The sequence below is a fragment of the Ovis canadensis genome, chromosome 3 (assembly GCF_042477335.2).
Source record: "Ovis canadensis isolate MfBH-ARS-UI-01 breed Bighorn chromosome 3, ARS-UI_OviCan_v2, whole genome shotgun sequence".
NCBI classification, from domain to species: domain Eukaryota; kingdom Metazoa; phylum Chordata; class Mammalia; order Artiodactyla; family Bovidae; genus Ovis; species Ovis canadensis.
Genome location: NC_091247.1, coordinates 31,126,407 through 31,139,083, shown reverse-complemented (window position 1 = coordinate 31,139,083; position 12,677 = coordinate 31,126,407). Strand labels below are relative to the sequence as shown.

At 43.7% G+C, this 12,677-nt stretch overlaps 1 long non-coding RNA gene across 5 annotated transcripts in view; it reads left to right on the top strand.

Moving 5' to 3' along the window:
- LOC138436702 (uncharacterized) overlaps nt 1–12,677 on the top strand; it is a 480,161-nt gene that overhangs the window by 73,450 nt on the left and 394,034 nt on the right. The window lies entirely within an intron of this gene.

The window sequence follows — 12,677 nt, the reverse complement described above, 5'->3', positions numbered from 1 at the left end:
GGCGTTCTGTCCCGGGGCCTGGGGATGGGGTGGGACCAAGGCTGCCAGGTGTGTTCTAATGATGGTTTTTGCTGAAGAATTTTGGACTCCGTGCTCTACAATTTTCATCCTTTTTGTAAAATGGATGATAATTTGAGTCTGTCTTGACTGCTGGTTTTGCATTGCTAATATTGGTGGGAGGAGGAGTTTTGCCCAAGTTCTCTTAAAATATGAGAATTTCAGTCCAAAATATGTGAATTTTTAATTGCAATCCTGGCAGCCCTGGGTGGGTTTTGTGTGTGGCATCTGTTCCTTCCTCCATGCTCCTCCTGCAGTTTCTGCCTTGCATCCCTTTTCCTTTCAAGCTTTTTCTTGGACTGGGGCTGCCCCTTGACTCTCATTCCTGCCCCCCCAGCAGCCCAGCAGTCCCGACCCAGCTCTGCCTGCCGCCCCAGGCGGAATCAGCAGCTAGTGCACCACTGTTTCCTTTACAGATGCTATTTTCCAGGGGCTCTTAACCAAGTTACGTGCATTTGTTTGGGCTTGGAACCTGGCATCCCGGGCTGGGTCTCGGCCCTTGCACAGCCTTGTGGTTGTGTGTGAAATCTCATTACTGTCATTCCGGCCGTTTTCCTGGTTGAGAAACTAGGCCGTGGATGCATTCAAATGCCATTTATTTGCCGTGTTTGCATTGCAGGGGCAGCAACTGTTAAGGAAACACCCTCTTCTCTGATCCTGCCCACCCCACTTGTGATCAAACACAGAATGTGCTGGTGGCATCAGGAAGCCTGAAAATGTATGGTTTTCCCAGGCTCCTTAGCTTTACCCAGCAACGTGGTCTGACATTTAAAATTAATCTACACGGTAAAGTTATTAACGTTCAACTGTTAGCACTGGAATATCTACAGTGACCTCTCTTCCCACGCTGGGGTTTGTTTGATAAGGATTCTCAGGCAATGTCAGAGCTGTAGCAACACAGTCGTACCTGTTCTTTATTACTTTGGAGACTGGGCCTCGTCTTGGGAGAGCTCCAGGCACTCTGTAGGAGTGCTCTGGTTTCTCCAGGTGAGAGCTGGGGGAGCCAGGAGCCAGCTCTCGCAAATGCCAAACAGGCATCTTCTACCCGGAGAGACAATGGAGACCCAGAGAGAGGACAACTGGGTTTTTAATAGCTGCTGGGGGACCACTGTTCAGGGGCTGAAGGGGATCACAGGTTCCCTTGGTTGGTAGGCATGAACTCACACTCACCCACACATTTCAGTGTCCAGGTAGGTGAGCTATTGCACATTGCGGCTACTGACCATCAGCCGGCCAATGTCTACCCACAGTGATGGAGGAAAGACAGGTCCACCTGGCTCTGCCTGTCCACAGCATGGCTTCTTGTACACATGTGTCAGCTTCTGGGTGACTTATTATTTATTTTTCATGGTTTCCTTTGCTGTGCAGAAGTCTGTAAGTTTGATTCAGTCCCATTGTTTATTTATTGATTTTTAAAATGAATTCTTATTGGAGTATAGTTGCTATAGGATGTTGTGTTAATTTCCATTGTACAGCAAAGTCAACCAGCCATACACACACACACACACACACACACACACATATGTATCCCCTCCCTTTTGGACTTCCTTCCCATAAGAGTGACTTGATGGAGTCATAAGACAGACTTAGGGAAGATGTTCACTAACTTCACTGGCAGGCAAGATGGTCCAGGCAGGAAAGGCATTCCAGAAGGTGGAACAGCATGAAAAAAGACATGGCGGCAAAACAGTAGAGGAAATAAATAGCAAGGAAATGATTTAGCTAGGTCCTGGGTATCTGGGAGCAATTACTGGATGTGGGTGGAGAGTTTTGCAAGAACCGCTTCATGGAGAACCTTAGCAGTATAAGATGGTAGCATCTTTGTTGCACTCAGAGTAGGCAGAGGTCCTGGCCACAAATGCACTTTCTGAGGATTAATATGATGGTGGATTGGAGGATGGATGGAGGGGGCACTGGAACCATCCACGTCCCGGTGACATTCTTGCCTTGAGCTTTCTCCTTTCTTAGTCTTTGAACTCCTCCGCCTGCTGTTTTTCTCCTTTTTCTATCACTCAGACTCCTGGTCCCCTTCACCTGTTTAGCCTGCCCCTTATGAATCAGTGTTCTCCAGGATTCTGCCCTCTGATTGAAATGAAGCGAAGTGAAAGTTGTTCAGTCCTGTCTGACTCTTTGCGACCCCTGGACTGTCCGTGGAATTCTCCAGGCCAGAATACTTGAGTGGGTAGCCTTTCACTTATCCAGGGGATCTTCCCAACCCAGGTCTCCCACACTGGAGGTGAGATGATTTTTACCAGCTGAGCCACAGGGAAGCCCGCCCTCTGATTAATCATGTTCTTATTCTGCACACTCTCCCTGGCAATCTCCTCTACTTTCACAGCCACAGTGACCATCTCTGTGCTGTTGACATGCAGCACACCATCTCCTGCCCAGACTTTGCTCTGAGTGCACCAGTTTGGGTACCCAGCTGTGCATTTACCTGGCCCACTGTCTTGTGGAACCTCACTGACAGGGATGCAGGATCCACACCTATAAGCCACCCTGGAGGAATCAGTATTTTACTTTATGATAAACCTACTCCGGTTTTAAAAGATGCCCCATCTTTGCTCCTCTCGTGATGTATCCAGCTTGCATGAATTTCCCCCTTCTTTGTGGATCCTTAAACTTGATAACATTGCTTGCATTTCTACCACCATCCCTCTGTTCATCCCTCATCTCTCCCTTACATGCTATCCTTTTTTTTATCTCTGCCTGGAGACATCATTTGCCTTTGCTGCTCTGGTGACACCTGTAGCTTCTTGGTGCTGGGAGATATGTGTCCAGAGCCAGATACAGATATGTATCCCAGAGGAGGGTAGAGGTGGTGAGTGGTCCAGATCTCTCACACCAACCCCCTCCCAAGATCCTTTCTGGGAGCAGAATTCACAAAGTGCTAGGTGTTGTATCAATGTTCCAAAGATGGTGACTCCCTTACAGCAGAATCGAGGTAGGCTCCTGAAGATCTGGAGCTGAGTCCTTGTGATCTTAACTGAGCCCAGAGCCTGAGCACTAGTCTGCTCTCAGGGCAGATCCTGTGAATACCTCTTTTCTTCCCATCTTTCCTTCCTCCTCCCACTACAAATCCACATCATTATTGTGGGATGAATATCGTTTACCAGTTTCACAATGAAGGTTCGGGGAGACTGGGAAGTCTCTGTATTTTTACAGTTGATGACTGTCTGCCTGTGTGTTGGTATGTGAGCATGTTTGTGTGTGTGCATGTGTGTGTCCATCTGTGTGTGTGTGAAGGATGCAGGGTAGAAAAGAGGACTTTAGGGATGAGAGGAGCACAGCTGCCTTGAACCACAGCAATCTTCACCCTCCAGTTTGTCTTTCTCCTTCAGACACATCCCAGCCCTCAGTCTGGGTCTGCATTTCTGGTCTGTGATCCTGACTCAGCTGTGAGTGCTGGGCTGCCATGGGGAAGAAGGTTGCTTTGGGAGGGGGCAGACACTTCTTCTCTCCATTCCCACCAAGTCTGTCTTTGTTTACAAACATGCTTTGCTTCTGAGTAGTGACAGGCTGTAAGCATTCTCCAGGCGAGGAAAAGTGATTTCCTTGACCCTCCTCCCTCCGTCAGTACTGAGCCATATAAATGGCAACCCCTCCCCTTTAAAAAAAAAAGCATTCGCATATGAGAAAACATTCCTATCCATTTTCATGCTACTCTGGAAAATGTTCAATCAAAATAGCTTTAAGGCTTTAATACTTAAGGCCTAAGATTTCTCTTATAGGGCTGTGACTGAAGAGTGAAAAATCCCATTTTGTATGAAGATAAAATTATTCATGTTATTATATAAAATATATAACACTCAAGAGATATATTCATGTATGTACTTACATAGAAACACACAAAAAGGCAGTGAGATCCAGAATCTACATTTTGTCAGCCATCAGTGGGCTCCATGAGGGTCTCAGGCGTGTGACTTGGAGAAAGCCTGGGTTTCCGTTTTAGACACTGTCACCAATCTGGTGATGGGTTCAATTCTGAAGTCTCCGTGCTTGTTATTTAGGTGGTTATGGCTGGCTGGGGAATATGGGAAACCTTGTGAATCCATGCATTCGTAACCTGACATAAGGATGTGTTAATTAGTCATTTAATATGGCTCCGGTTCTTTCCCAAGGAAAAAAAAAATCCACAAACATAACAAGTAATTGCTATTAATCTTAATTATTATAATAACCTTCCTATAAACAATAACTCTCTGGCTACCCTGTCACGTGTTTATTTCATTACTGACAAGAGAGATCTTTAAACTCTCATGATAAATTAATGCTTTTACCATTAGCTTCAGTATGTTGACCATGGGGAAAAAAAGATGGCTCAGTTTACAAAGCTGTGGAAACAATGTTTCTGCTCCAGCTCTTTCATTCTGGATTTCTGGTCTTAGTATAATTTTTGATTTTTCATTTCCTTTCTCCAGTCCTCTTCCCAATTTTGATTTTCTTTGTTTAAATGAGTTTTGTTTCCTCCTTGCCCAGAGTTAACGCATATGTCTGTTTTGTAACAATGTTTACAAGAATCCTCAAAGGATTTAGTGATTGGTCTCAATGATACAAGTGCCTGTTGTTGATGGATTCTTTTTCTTTTCTCTGCCTCCGGCCACAGCAGGTCATGCTTAGCCTTGTCTAAAATAACTAGGCAGATGTGTTTATCTGGCATCTCCAGCTTTATTGTGAGCAAACAGAGAGGTTAAGATACTTGTCCTGAGACACCCAGTGAATGAGTTATAGAAACAAGACTAGAATGTACCTATGAGTGTGTTGCTGAATGCTGAATCCCAAAATATCACCATGACAACCTGTAGACAAGCAAAGTGGAGTTTATTGCCTACCATAAGAGAGACTCAGCTTGACAGAGTCTAGTTGGGTCTCACTGGGGCAAGAGCAAAGAATGTTTACTGAGAATTTCAAGTCTGGTTTAAGGTGGATCTTTCAATGCAGAAGCTTGGTGAGAAGCAGGTAAGAATCATGCTTCGGTGGTGTAGGATTGATGAACACACAAAGGTGAGGAGTTTGAGAGATGAGTTCAAAGGGTCTTGGGGGATAAACTGCCATTTGATGCTTTCTGGTCAAGAGTTGAATCTTTTAGAAAGTTCCTGGTTTAAACAACTTTTACCTACCTGAGCAAGATTCTCCTGGAGAAGTGAAGTCATGTTAATGTGGATGGAATCTTGTGGATGGTTTGATTCTTAGCATGCATGCATCTAGTTATTTATGCAGTAGTTAGTTTTTATTCATCTTTAGATATTTATGGGTTTTGTACTTGCATCACCATAGGCTACAGTAGGTTTCATAGTAGCTGTCAGCATAGCAGTGCACTCCCCTCCCCCACCTGAAAGATACCAAACAGTTTGAAACAGAAACAAATTTCAGCCCCCTTTGACCTTGAACTGTAAAGTCAAATTTGACTTTCACAGAAATACTTCTGTGTGTGAATGAAAGCTGGAGTTACCCCAGCTGAAACTACTTCTTGAGATCCTGTCTTTGGACTTGGAGAAACTCACAAGGGATGCTTATACTGAAGCATCTTGTGTGTGAATATTTCCAACTTTTGAACCAGCATGCCCTTGCACCTTAGAAAGGGAATTATGGATCCTTATAGGTGAGTAGGGGCTTCCCTGGTGGCTCAGTGGTAAAAGAATCTGTCTGCAATGCAGGAGATGTCAGGAAGATCTCCTGGAGGAGGGCATGGTCACCCACTCCAATATTCTTGCCTGGAGGATTCCATGGACATAGAAACCTGGTGGGCTACAGTCCATGGGGTCGCAGAGAGTCGGACACGACCGAATCAACTGAGCAGACGTGCATAGATGAGTAGCCAGAATATTGAGCAGCGCATAAAATGAACTTCTGTAACAACCCACTCAGAATGGAATGTTGAGCTGAATGGAATGGTGACAAAGCGTAGAGACGATAGAATAGATGATAGAATACAGTGAAGAATGATAGCATCAGGACTCATCTGTGCCGCAGGGCTATCACATTTTCACTGCAAACTGCAAGTGCTTTGCCTCCTTTACATGGAAAAGAGGAACTAAATTGATCTACTTAGGCAGTGACACAGTGCCGAAGTGAGTAGAGTGAGAATCTGTACAGAATGTAGTCTCTTCAAGTGCACTGGCAAAAATTCCAACATTTGAAAGTGTGCCATAAATGGAGAAGTTAGAGAATATTGCTTCAAATATTCTGCTAATATATTAGTTAGGCTAACTCTAGCTTTTGACATATACTGTGGAAATGTCAAAAGCTTAACACAAGAAAAGCTTATTTCCTCCCTCCTGTAACAGTCTACGTTGAATGTTCCTGGTTGGCAGGTGATGTTTCTCCAAATGATGCTTCAGGGATCCAGATATTTTCCATCTTTAGACTCCACTGAGGTCTAAGATCACAGAGTCTTCTGCTTCCAGCTCCAGAAAAGGAAAGAAGAGTGAAGGTGAAACCCGCCCCCAGCTTGAAAGTGATATACCTCTCTTCCACGCACATTCTTTCGGAAGAATGGGAACACATCTAAATGCAAGGCAGGAGCTGAGAAATGCAGCCCCTGACTCCACAGCACTCTCCCAGAGATAGGTCCACATACCAGGGGATGGGGTCGGGGAGAGGGGGTATGGGGGAGGCGGGTTGGGGTGGGCAGTATGAGTAACTGTCATTGCCACTGACTGTGCCTGGATACCAAAAGCCTGTGCAAAGCCTCATTCTCACATTTCAACTGTTCTCACTGGTCCCCAAAGTTAAATCCATGCACCCAGCTCAAATTCCTGGAATTTAAACCATCAGGAGTGTATATGGCTTATTGTGACCTAAACAAAAAGACATGCCATCTGCCCCCTCCTTCTGCCTACCCATGTGCGGGTTGGGGCAGCATAATAACCTCTCATGTTCACAAGAGGGAGGAATGGAAGACACAGCAGACACTGGTCCCTGGTGAGAATTCCTGCCCAGCTGTGGGGAGGTCCCTTGATGAGCCCCAGTTCTGCTCCTGTGGCTTGTCTGCTCTTCCCACGGTTGCTAGCTCTGTTCCCTGGAAGCTATGTCCCTGTCTACCATCCTTTACCTGAACACATCTGAAGTGGGCACTCGGAGAGTGTTCCCTCCTTGCTTGCTTCTTCCTGGTGCAAGGTGAAAGGGCTTGAAGATTATTTATTAAACACAAGCTTTTTGTAAAAGTCCAGGATTACACTGATAGTTCCTTTGACAATACAGTCTTGTCAAAAACTTGATAGACTTCTGACTGACTTGCTTTTTACAGTCGCATGTCAACACCATAACTTCACCAAAATTCTTTCTTAGATATAATTATTAAGCCATCCTTATTAATTTTCTTAGTTTTTTTCATCCATCAGTCTATCTTGAGACCATCTCAATCAATAGGCTTGGGTGGGAATCCTTAATTTACTCTTTGCTACAGGATTGAGTCCTCCTGTTTAACTGAGAAATGCTAATGGGTTTAGTAGCCCAGTGAATTTTCCCGTCTTCTCTCTTACACTTTGAGGGTGTAGTAGGTGGGCCCTATTATCGAGCTTCTCTGTATTCCTTTTCATTTTTCACTTGTAAACCAGCCAGTATTTCTCCTGAGTGCATATCTTTTTGTTATACCTTGTAAAATGCAGGGAGGAATAACCAATACATAGTAACATTCTTTCTCTCTGCAGCCACTTCCTCTAAACCATAGCTTAGTAGGTACTTGGTCTGCTTCCCAAGAAATGGCAGGTGACAATTTTGAATGTTTTGCCATTGCGTATCATGGGTCTCCATCTTTCATCTTTTCAGCCTCTGATCTCTACAGCTTTACCATCTGCTGCCCCACCATTAAGAGGACAGCACATACAGCTCTTTATATTTCTTTGTTTTTGCGGCATGCTTGTTCTGCTGTCTGACTCAGTGCCAGCTCAGTTGGCTTTCTCCATGACCACTCCCCGACCACTCTGGACCACACTCCTCTCTCCCTCCCGTGGCTCCTCTATCTGAACCCATGTTTCTGGGCTCACTGTGATCTTTCAAATGCTCTTGGCATTTTTGTGATGAGTTACATTTGATTATTAGCCACAAATTATGGGTAATTTTTCAATTGATTTTTGCTGCTTACAAAGTGTGTCGTTAATTAACGCTATAGCCAAGCTATTGCATTGTGAAAATAAGGGTGAACAAAGACTCTGAATGTGAATGGTTCACGACTGCCCAATTCTGACTGGTTGAATTTCCATGGAGATTGATTGATTTTAACATCAGTTGGAGAGACACATTCATAAAGGGACAAGTTATAGCAACCATTCTTCTGGTGAAATCAAGGGGGCACATTATCTTTGTTAAGTAAGACAAAATAATGTTAATTTTTTTCTAGGTAAATTATTGAGCATGTCCACCTCAAGAGAGAATGCCACCGAACATAAAATAAAATGTTAATATTGTGTGTTTTTTGTGGACCTCCTTTTGGTTAATTACATATATCGAAGGTTTTGATGTTTTCATATATGTCACCAGGCTGCGCCTTAGCTCCTTTAAAACTTATATTCCTCTTGTAACTGAATGTCACTTCCCTTTGGTCAGCCTTTCTCCTTTTCCCACCCCACAGCCGCTGGCAACCAGGACTCTGCTTTCTGCTTCTGTGGGTTCACATCTCAGTGTTCTTATTTTATAGTCAAGCCAGTGAAAGGCTGTTGCTGAAACATGAAAGATGCCAGGATTCTTGGCCTCTGGAGGAGAAGAATTCAGTCTGGGGCCAGTGATGAGGCTTGATTGCTCAGAGCTTCTGTGTAATAAAGTTTTATTAAAGTATGAAAGAGATGGAGAAAGCTTCTGACGTAGATATCAGAAGAGGGCAGAAAGTGTGCCCCCCTGCTAGTCTTTAGCTACTAGCAGTCTGCTAATTAGAGAAAGGAAATGCCTCAAAACTCAGAGAATGACACCAGGCCCCTCACCCACAACCTGCATTGAGATAACATTGGCACCAGGTGAGTCATCCTGGGCCAAAAAGCAATTGACTTGAATCTTGAAGAAAGACAGATTTCCAAACAAATGTAGTTTCATTAACATAGATTAGGAGAACAATGTATGAGTAAAACATACTGGTTTGTCAAGTCTGTTCTGAGCCTTTAGGCAGAACCCACTTGAAGACAGAGTCTAAATACATAGTACATTAACATAAATTAAGACAAACATTTCCATAAGAAAAATGCATTGGTTAGCTCAAGGTTTGAGAAAAGTTCAGGTGGCCAGGTGTCATTATGGCAACACATAATTTTAAGAAACCTCTTTTTAAATTTATATAGAGAAGGGGAAAAAATCTAACACTTGTTGTTTCTTCCTGCCTCTTAGTTCAGTTCAGTTCAGTCGCTCAGTCATGTCCCACTCTTTGAGACCCCATGAATCACAGCACGCCAGGCCTCCCTGTTCATCACTATCTCCCGGAATTCACTCAAACTCGCGTCCATCGAGTCGGTGATGCCATGCAGCCATCTCATCCTCTGTCGTCCCCTTCTCCTCCTGCCCCCAATCCCTCCCAGCATCAGAGTCTTTTCCAATGAGTCAACTCTTCACATGAGGTGGCCAAAGTATTGGAGTTTCAGCTTTAGCATCATTCCTTCCAAATAAATCCCAGGGCTGATCTTCAGAATGGACTGGTTGGATCTCCTTGCAGTCCAAGGGACTGTCAAGAGTCTTCTCCAACATCACAATTCAAAAGCTTCAATTCTTCGGCACTCAGCCTTCTTCACAGTCCAACTCTCACATCCATACATGACCACAGGAAAAACCATAGCCTTGACTAGATGGACCTTAGTCGGCAAAGTAATGTCTCTGTTTTTGAATATACTATCTAGGTTGGTCATAACTTTTCTTCTAAGGAGTAAGCATCTTTTAATTTCATGGCTGCAGTCACCATCTGCAGTGATTTTGGAGCCCCCAAAAATAAAGTCTGACACTGTTTCCACTGTTTCCCCATCTATTTCCCATGAAGTGATGGGACCAGATGCCATGATCTTTGTTTTCTGAATGTTGAGCTTTAAGCCAACTTTTTCACTCTCCTCTTTCACTTTCATCAAGAGGCTTTTGAGTTCCTCTTCACTTTCTGCCATAAGGGTGGTGCCATCTGCATATCTGAGGTTATTGATATTTCTCCCAGCAATCTTGATTCCAGTTTGTGTTTCTTCCAGTCCAGCGTTTCTCATGACGTACTCTGCATAGAAGTTAAATAAGCAGGGTGACAATATGCAGCCTTGACACACTCCTTTTCCTATTTGGAACCAGTCTGTTGTTCCATGTCCAGTTCTAACTGTTGCTTTCTGACCTACATACAGATTTCTCAAGAGGCAGGTTAGGTGGTCTGGTATTCCCATCTCTTTCAGAATTTTCCACAGTTTATTGTGATCCACTTGCAGCCTATTTCCTCCCTTTGGAGACCCCTAGCCTTCCCTCTCACCAGGAGGGTGTTTAGGGAAGTCTAGCTTTATGGCCGGAGAAGGCAATGGCACCCCACTCCAGTACTCTTGCCTGGAAAATCCCATGGATGGAGGAGCTTGGTGGGCTGCAGTACATGGGGTCGCTATGAGTCTGACACGACTGAGTGACTTCACTTTCACTTTTCACTTTCATTCATTGGAGAAGGAAATGGCAACCCACTCCAGTGTTCTTGCCTGGAGAATCCGAGGGATGGCAGAGCCTGGTGGGCTGCCATCTATGGGGTCACACAGAGTTGGACACGACCAAAGTGATTTAGCAGCAGCAGCAGCAGCAGCTTTATGGCAGAACTTCATATGTTCTTGGAATCCTACTTGATATAGCCAGCCAATGTCCAGAGTCAGCTGAGATGGAATTTTTGTTGGTAACTAAAATTATGGAAAACCACACGCAGTTGTGGATGTGACTGATAATGAAAGTAAAGTCTGTAAGAAAAGTGAAGTACAGTCTGATGCTGTAAAGAACAATATTGCATAGGAACCTGGAATGTTAGGTCCATGAATCAAGGCAAATTGGAAGTGGTTACACAGGAGATGGCAAGAGTGAACATCAACATTTTAGGAATCAGGGAAATAAAATGGACTGGAATAGGCAATTTTAACTCAGCTGACCATTATATCTACTACTGTGTGCAAGAATCCCTTTGAAGAAATGGAGCAGCCATCATAGTCAATAAAAGAGTCCAAAATTCAGTTCTTGGGTGCAGTCTCAAAGACTACAGAATGATGTCTGTTTGTTTCCAAGGCAAACCATTCAATATCACAGTAATCTAAGTCTATGCCCCAACCAGTAATGCTGAAGAAGCTGAAGTTGAACAGTTCTATGAAGGCCTACAAAACCTTCTAGAACTAATACTCAAAAAAAGATGTCCTTTTCATTTGATTCATTATATGGAAGCAAAAATAAGAAGTCAAGAGATACCTGTAGTAACAGGCAAATTTGGCCTTGGAGTACAGAATGAAGCAGGGCAAAGGCTAACAGAGTTTTGCCAAGAAAATATACTGGTGATAGCAAACACCCTCTTCTAACAACACAAGAGAAGATTCTACACATAGACATCACCAGATGGTCAGTACCAAAATCAGATTGATTATAATTCTTTGCAGCCAAAGATGGAGAAGCTCTATATAGTCAGCAGAAACAAGACTGGGAGCTGACTGTGGTTCAGATCATGAACTCCTTATTGCCAAATTCAGACTTGAATTGAAGAAAGTAGGGAAAACCACTGGACCATTCAGGTGTGACCTAAATCATATCCCTTATGATTATACAGTAGAAGTGGGAAATAGATTTAAGGGACTGGACCTGATAGAGTGGCTGAAGAACTATGGACAGAAGTTCGTGACATGGTACAGGAGACGGGGATTAAGACCATCCCCAAGAAAAAGAAATGCAAAAAGGCAAATGTCTGAGGAGGCCTTACAAATAGCTGAGAAAAGAAGAGAAGTGAAAGGCAAAGGAGAAAAGGAAAGATATACCCATTTGAATGCAGAGTTCCAAAGAATAGCAAGGAGAAATAAGAAAGCCTTTCTCAGTGATCAGTGGAAAGAAATAGAGGGAAACAATAGAATGGGAAAATTAGAGATACCGAGGGAACATTTCACGCAAAGATGGGCACAATAAAGGACAGAAATGGTATGGACCTAACAGAAGCTGAAGATATTAAGAGGAAGTGGCAAGAATACACAGAGGAACTGTACACAAAAGAACTTCATGACCCAGATAATCACGATGGTGTGATCACTCACCTAGAGCCAGACATCCTGGAATGCGAAGTCAATGGGCCTTTGGAAGCATCACTATGAACAAAGCTAGTGGAGATGATGGAATTCCAGTTCAGCTTTTTCAAATCCTAAAAGATAATGCTATGAAAGTGCTGCACTCAATATGCCAGCGAATTTGGAAAACTCAGCAGTTGCCACAGGACTGGAAAAGGTCAGTTTTCATTCCAGTCCCAAAGAGAGGCAATGCCAAAGAATGTTCATACTATCACACAATTGCCCTCATTTCACATGCTAGCAAAGTAATGCTCAAAATTCTCCAAGCCAGGCTTCAACAGTACATGAACTGTAAACTTCCAGATGTTCAAGCTGGATTTAGAAAAGGCAGAGGAACCAGAGTTCAAATTTCCAACATCTGTTGGATCATTGAAAAAGCAGGAGAAT